Genomic DNA, 7,149 nt, shown 5'->3' with positions numbered 1-7,149 from the left:
ACTATTATGAAATAAAATTCCGAAAATCTGTAACCAGAAAGACTACAGGTCGCGTAGGGGACGTCACACCACATGTCGTCCTTTCCCGTGTCAGCTTCGCAATTCTTTTTAAAGTCATACATTTTTCTCATGGCACAATTCAATCGGATAACAAAATGAAATTCACTTACATTTTTTCTGAATTGGGGTCCCATGGCGAGCTTCTCTTCCGTTTCCACTTAGGCTGCACTGTATATCTCCCTCACAAAAAAAACACACTGGCACAGTGTGTGGGAATTAAACACTATTCCCACAGAAACAAGGTTGCAGAGCTAACCTTCAGGGAGTAATGTATAGGAACACTGATGTCACAGATGGGGTTAGGTAGATAGTTAGTAATATCTGGCTGCAAAGCTCTGATTGGTCAACTGTTTCTCTCACTATAGAAAACAGCTACAACACCAAATCTTTACTATAAATCACTGAAAAACTCTGACCAGCAATTCAGAAGGTCTGGAACCAGGCGAATGGAAACAAACAAGTTTCTGTAGAAGAGAGAATGGCTAAAAGTGGGAGGTGTGGGTACAACAGGAGGGAGAAGTGACACTGGAAGAGAAAAGAGAGGTTTGAGTAGGAGGCACGGCGAGGTGAGCCAGGTGAGGTGCTCTGGGCATTCCAGGAGCTCTGCAGCGGGCAGGGAGACAGACAAATGTGTGGAGTGGCATTTACTCAAGATAAGAGCAGGTCTGATAGCAACACCCCGGACATGAAGCCGTGCCTCGCTGTTTTTGTCTGTAAGCCACTCCAGCCCATGCAGGTGTGGGCTGTTCAACACAGCTGCCTGTCAGAGGTGCAGCTTGTTTTGGCTCTGCAGTGTCTCTGCTGGAGGGAGTCAGGATCCAATCAATCAAAGAGGTTCAGAGTAGCACTAAGGTCCTCAGTCTGGCAGGGAAGTGCTTTGAATGATGTAAAACCATGATCATCATAATATTTAAAGCTGCAATTATAAATTTTAACTCATCAAATTGTAATGTGACACAATGCCAAGTCAATGACAACAAACCCTTGACACTCAGTTGAAGAGTTTTTCCTGAACTGATTGAGCTGAAACCACTGGGAAATTAGATGCTGAAGAAACCCACAAGAAGCTACAGAATAACTAGTAAGTTGACCTTGAGTTTACATCAATTGATCAAACTGCCACCTCCAAGTTCAAATGTGAGCACACACTCACACTCAAGTGTCATAAAATCTGCAAAGTCATAGCACAGGGACATCTGTCTAAAGGTGTTGGCCACAATAGGCTGCTAGTCATGCTGGGCCAGGTAACATGGACAGGTGTGTTTCATTGCTAATGAACTAAAGCAATAATGGGATAACAATGAGTGCTGGACAGAAATGAAAAAGTCCAGTTGGCCTTGATTCAACCCATCTACAATAATGACCAGGATGTCTGAGAATCTTGACAGACTTCAGTAAAGAAAAGAAAAGTCATAAAGTCAACAGAGTGACTCACTTCTGTCAGTTACAAGGTCTGTCTACATGAAATTAGCTCACATTAGCCATGCAGGCTAGCGATCTGGAGCTGCAAAACTTAGTCTATTGAGTGTGTTGATTATGTATTAAAACAATAATCTGTAAGAGAAAGAATGCCTCATTTAAAATGTGCATAGTTTGGACTTTCACAAATTTACATCCAAATCTGAATTTCAGCAAAACAAGTTTGACTGACTTCATCATCCCCGAGTAAACAAATGCTATGACCGCACTGTCTATGGTGAGCGATCACATGCTCATGTATAGATAAACATAAATCAATACCCCTGCCCCCAGTACACAAACACACATTATCATTGCTTCCTGCGTCTTCAGCCGTCTCTGTTTGCGCTGTCTGACCTTTAGATGCATCAATTCAGCCGTGGATGAGTAACTCCAGCACAAACGTTCAGCGCAACAGTCATCACTAACGCATGCAGATAGCAACATTAGGACCAAAAAAACACAAACAAATATGGGCACATGTCCTCGAAAGAGCACCCTTGGGTGCCTCTCTCTCTCACACACACACATAGAGGCAATCTCCTCCCACTGCCAGGGGTGCTTGTTTGCCAGCAGCCTGCGTGACAGCTGGTTGTGGGGCTCTGTGTTTTGCAGTCAAACTACGAGTAAATGATCTGTGTAAATTGGCTTTTTATGGGAGTGTTGGGGGGTGTTTGGGAGATGTTTCACACCCTATTTAACTCCTCATCATTGTTTGGTCAAAAAAAGGTTCAACCTGTGGAAGATTAAGTAGAATAATGACAAGTAACAGTTGGTACAAGGGAACGACAAGGGAAAGACCCAGCGAGAGGGTCGTCACAGATTTACACAACGTGGTTCAAGTGATGGGCTACTCCAGTTTACCCCAAGTCTTTGTCGTGAAATGTCATATTTCTGTGACAAATGTTGTCTGAGGTAATCTGTAGCCTACTACAGGTGGCTCCCTGTAGATAGACCCTCAGTTCAGATAAGTGGAAAATAAAAGCACACCAAGACCGGTTCCTAATCACTGCCCTGGCTTCCTGTGCTAAAGGATAGATTTTATCCTCTTACTTCTTATGTCTGTGAAGCTCTGAATGGTCCTGGTCCATTTAGGGCGACTTACACTATGTCTAGACGACTACATTCATGTTTTAAAATGCATCTCTTGTTTTGCTTTGGAAATGTTACTGAACAGATTAAAAACTCCAAGGATGTGGCAGTGAAAATGGAGGCCTGTAGAAATGACAAAATGCCCATGGTTGCTCAATGCTCTGCTATGATTTGGATATTACCTGTCTCAACTACCAGAGGTGAAAATGTTGTGGAAAATATAATAGAATTACTGACCTTGTTGTCTTTTCAAGCTGCAGTTGTCCACTTAAAATCTGAATTTTAAGACTGTAACTGTCTTTATATTTTTCCTTGTTCTCAGTATTTTCTTTCTTTCTATTTTTTGAAGAATTAGCTGCAGAGAGAGTCTGCTTCCTGTTGAGTGCATGCATGCTCAATGCGATTGCGTATGTGGAAGGCAGGTATTGTTTCTGATGAGAAGCTAAAACATTCATCTGGACACAGCATTTTGTTTTACGTTGAAAACAGTGGTGTCAATTCATCCTCAGAGCTAACAAGACTGGAAAAATAAGGTAACATTTGTATATGAGAATAAAGTTTTATTGTTCCCTGTTCCCCCCATTCTGGGGAGATTGCATTAGGCACAGCTAAATGCTAACATCAACATGCTAACATGCTCACAGTGATAGTGCTACTATGTGGAGGTAGCTGGTAATTGTTTACTACATTAACCATCTTGTTAAATGATATTGTACATCAGTTACTGTAATTTTATTATCAGTTGTGAATTTTTACTCTTTTTTTTTAACTTTAATTTAAATTGGCCAGACGTGTACATTTAAAAATATATTCATACATTTAAAAATATATTCAATGTTAAATTCAAACATTCAAACACAACACAAATTTAGGTTGTTTTTGACATAGCTATGCTAACACTATACGTATGTTTTTTTTGTTTTTGTTTTCACAGACATATTTATTTGATGACAGTGTATATCGAAAAGTTTGAAATCTAGGTGTCCAATATCTCATCATATAAATCCGTACAGTTAACTAATGGATGAGCTTGTTGTAACACAGTAAGATGTGAACTTTATTCCCACAGGAACTAGGTGTGTCCTGTCCACTTCAGTGCAGCGCAGAAATAAGCCTCACATCTGGATAATGTTTTCTCAGAACCACATTTATTGCTTTTACAAGGAATTTGCTCCATGTATTCATTGAACTAGTTATAAACGCAGGAGTGCACTGACTGACTACGTCAGCTGATGACGTCAGCCAGGTACCAAGAGGACAAATCTCTCTGACTTGGTTGATGCAGGGACTTTTCCTGCAGCGCCACCATCAGACTGACATTATGATGAATTCCTGTGCGTTTGTTAACTTTAGTGATGTTTGACCCAATTTCATCTTTAGGTTGCAAATTCAGTTTGTCCACAAGTGCTTCAGACTTAATGAAAGCCCTACAGTATGAGGGACTCACCTCACACACTGACAGTAGAAATGGGCTCTCAATGCAAAACCTCCATGCATCCATACATTTCAATGATACAGTACTTTGACTTCCCATTCAGTGTCATCGCAACGTTACAATTTAAATTTGTCCAACAGACTTGTTGCATTAGATGTAAATGATGTAAAAATCAATTTGTAGATAACAAATTGTAGAATACAAAAGTCAAAACATTAATTTCTTCTGATGCACTTATTCAATTGTTAAAGATTAATTTCAACATTTCTCAGACCTCACATTAGATACACACATTAAACAAAATCTCACTATAGTCTCTAGTTCAGTTTATGAAATGATCACTAACCCAGCGGTATTCCCCTGAAAGATGGTGATAATACTGTCTAATAAATTGTGGCCAGTCCTACGTGAGCATATGTTGTGCAGGTCCTGCTGTCCCAGGGCCTGAACCCAGCAGTAGCAGCAGCACCAGCAGTCCAGATAGGGCCTGACAGCCTGAAATGAAACACACAGATAGGGAAGTGGCAGCCAGGCAGACAGGAGCCAGTCTCTCATGGGTGCTGGAGATTAGACTGACTCCTACTTCACATTCCCGAGCGAACAGAGCACCAGGGGCGTGTTCCATGCAGGCTCTCTAAATCCTCTCTTCCCCTCTATCTGCTGCCTGCACACACTGGCGCGCATCTGGGAGAAGTCGGCTGAGTTGTGATACAAGAGGAGAAAGTTCACATTTTTTGCGATGATCTGACCACAGCGGAGACCAGAGCCGTGACGTGGGTGAGGCGGTGAGGCCCCTGCCCACCCTGAATGGCTCCTCAGGGGCCATGGCAGTCCATCAGAGGTGTGGGAAAGGCTTATGGTAGAAAATGATGATTAATTCAAAAAGCGGACATCCATCACGGGAAACCACAATTACAGATCAATTTGGCTCCTGCACGAGTTGTTATCAGATATTTAACATGAACATGATGAAAAGGAGTCTTCATCTCATGACAACAAGCAACACACAGGAGCAATGATAGAAACAAATGTTCCAAGTTTGACAGTAACTAGTGTTTTCACAATATTCATATTAGTGCTGGTTATTATGTACATTGTTCTTTTTGCCCGTCACATCTTCCATTTTCATCCAAAGTAATACATTTCTGATCGGTGTAATGTGCTACATGTGGCACTGAATTCAAGTTTCAAGTTTCAAGTTTCAATACTTTATTGCCATGTCAACAACATTGTTTCAGTTTCAGTGGGCTTCACACACTGACATAAAAACACAACATACACCCAATACAGTACATGAAAAAATCTGAATAAAGTGCACAAAAGTAATAAATAGATAATCAATAAATATGGCACATTAAAACCCTCTAAATGGACCATGGTATTTAAAATATCTAAGAAAAGAAGCATGTACATTAATTTCTTCACTGAAAAATATTTCTAACTGCTTTGAAATAAAAGGTTTACTTTAAAATTATGAGTTAATTGAAGAAAAGTTTTAAGACTAGTTCAAAGGTGTTCTGAGAGAAATGGAGAATAAGGTATAGGCTGAAGTTGATTACACCGACCACCTCAACATAACATGAATCAGCAGTACAACCTGAACCAAAAACGGAAAGAAACTTTCACCAAAAATAAAATAAACAGAACAGGAAATGGTCTTATGAGAAACTGAGTTTAATGTACTCTTCATTTACATTTTCTCAGGAATTCATTATTATTGTATCTGACACACAGGTCACAACTGTGGCTGCTTCTCTTGAAGCCACTACAGCAGTCAGTACACAAAACATGAAGCTGTTCGCAGTGACACTGTTAAATTACATAAGCATAAGGAGGAAGGAGAAGGAGAGGAGACTACATCCATATAGGCTATTACGTACAGTAATACTTCCATAGAGAAATGATCTCAGTCCACACAAATGCAGCTGAGAACACATCTGCATACATTGTCCAATGTAAATCTAAATGTTGAGAAGAGCAATGACTCTGATGTAAATTTGGTATTATTATTTCAAACTACAAAAAAAACACGTTGTGAAGCCTGAATATTTGCTGAAGATTTTAATTTGATGAGTGAACAGTGAGCAGAACATTCATTCACATTGTCATTCAAGTCAAAGGTGAATTCACATTTAGAAGTAGGCCAGTGAGATTTCAAGTTAATAAAGCTCCTGTATGTTTCTTCAATTACTGCTCCACAGAAACACTCACGATCTTCTTTTTTTTTTAGTTGATACATTACAAGGCAACATTGATTTCCCAAAACAAACACAATTCATGGCATAGATGATGAAAAGAGCATATCTGTGACAATACTGATAGACACATACATAGTAATGGGGCTGTTGTTATTTCCCACACCGAAACATTGCGCTGCTCCCTGTGGTTTCCAGATACACATGCAGCCAAGTGATTATATCCATCCATCACATCGTGCTGTCTCTCCAGACCAGAGCGACAGTCTCCATCTCTCACATCCAACCACAGATGACAAATCTGATCTGAGCGTCCTCCCTGCATGTGGGAACGCAGTCGTCTGCCGTCAAAAGCAGCTCAGATCCGCCTCCCGCTGAGCTCAAATCAGCTGTGGCGATAAGCCTGTGGATCAGAGCCCCACTCCTGTCTGAGCATCAGCTCCTCTGACGGCCTTCCTCTGCACCATCACCAGCTCTCTCACAGCCGTCTCAGCATGTCTTTGTTAACTGCTCATTATGGTTTGGGCTTGGTTGGAGTTGATAAGGCTTCCTCTGTGATGAATGAACACTAGGACCATCTTATCTGGGGTGATCATAGCATCAATTTGCAACGCTGACAAGAAATTAGAGGCTCAAACTAATTCAACAGAGCTCACACACACAACTTCAGCTTTGCTCTCTTATGGACAATAAATACCTTTAGAAAATTCCTAACTTATCTTGCAGGCTTGTGTATGTAAAATGAAGATAGAGGCTGAAATTCCATTCCAGTCCGGAAGAATGCAGCTGTAAAGGACGGTGGCGTCACATTCGAGGGTGATCAAAGTTAAAAGGCATTTCTGGAGACAATGCCTCCCTGGTGGATTGGTCTATCAGTCAGTCCACAGAACCATTACCAAAAACCGACAT

This window comes from Trachurus japonicus, chromosome 7 (assembly GCF_045865225.1).
Source record: "Trachurus japonicus isolate A0001 chromosome 7, Traja_1.0".
Lineage (NCBI taxonomy): Eukaryota > Metazoa > Chordata > Actinopteri > Carangiformes > Carangidae > Trachurus > Trachurus japonicus.
Note: the sequence above shows the minus strand (reverse complement) of the source record.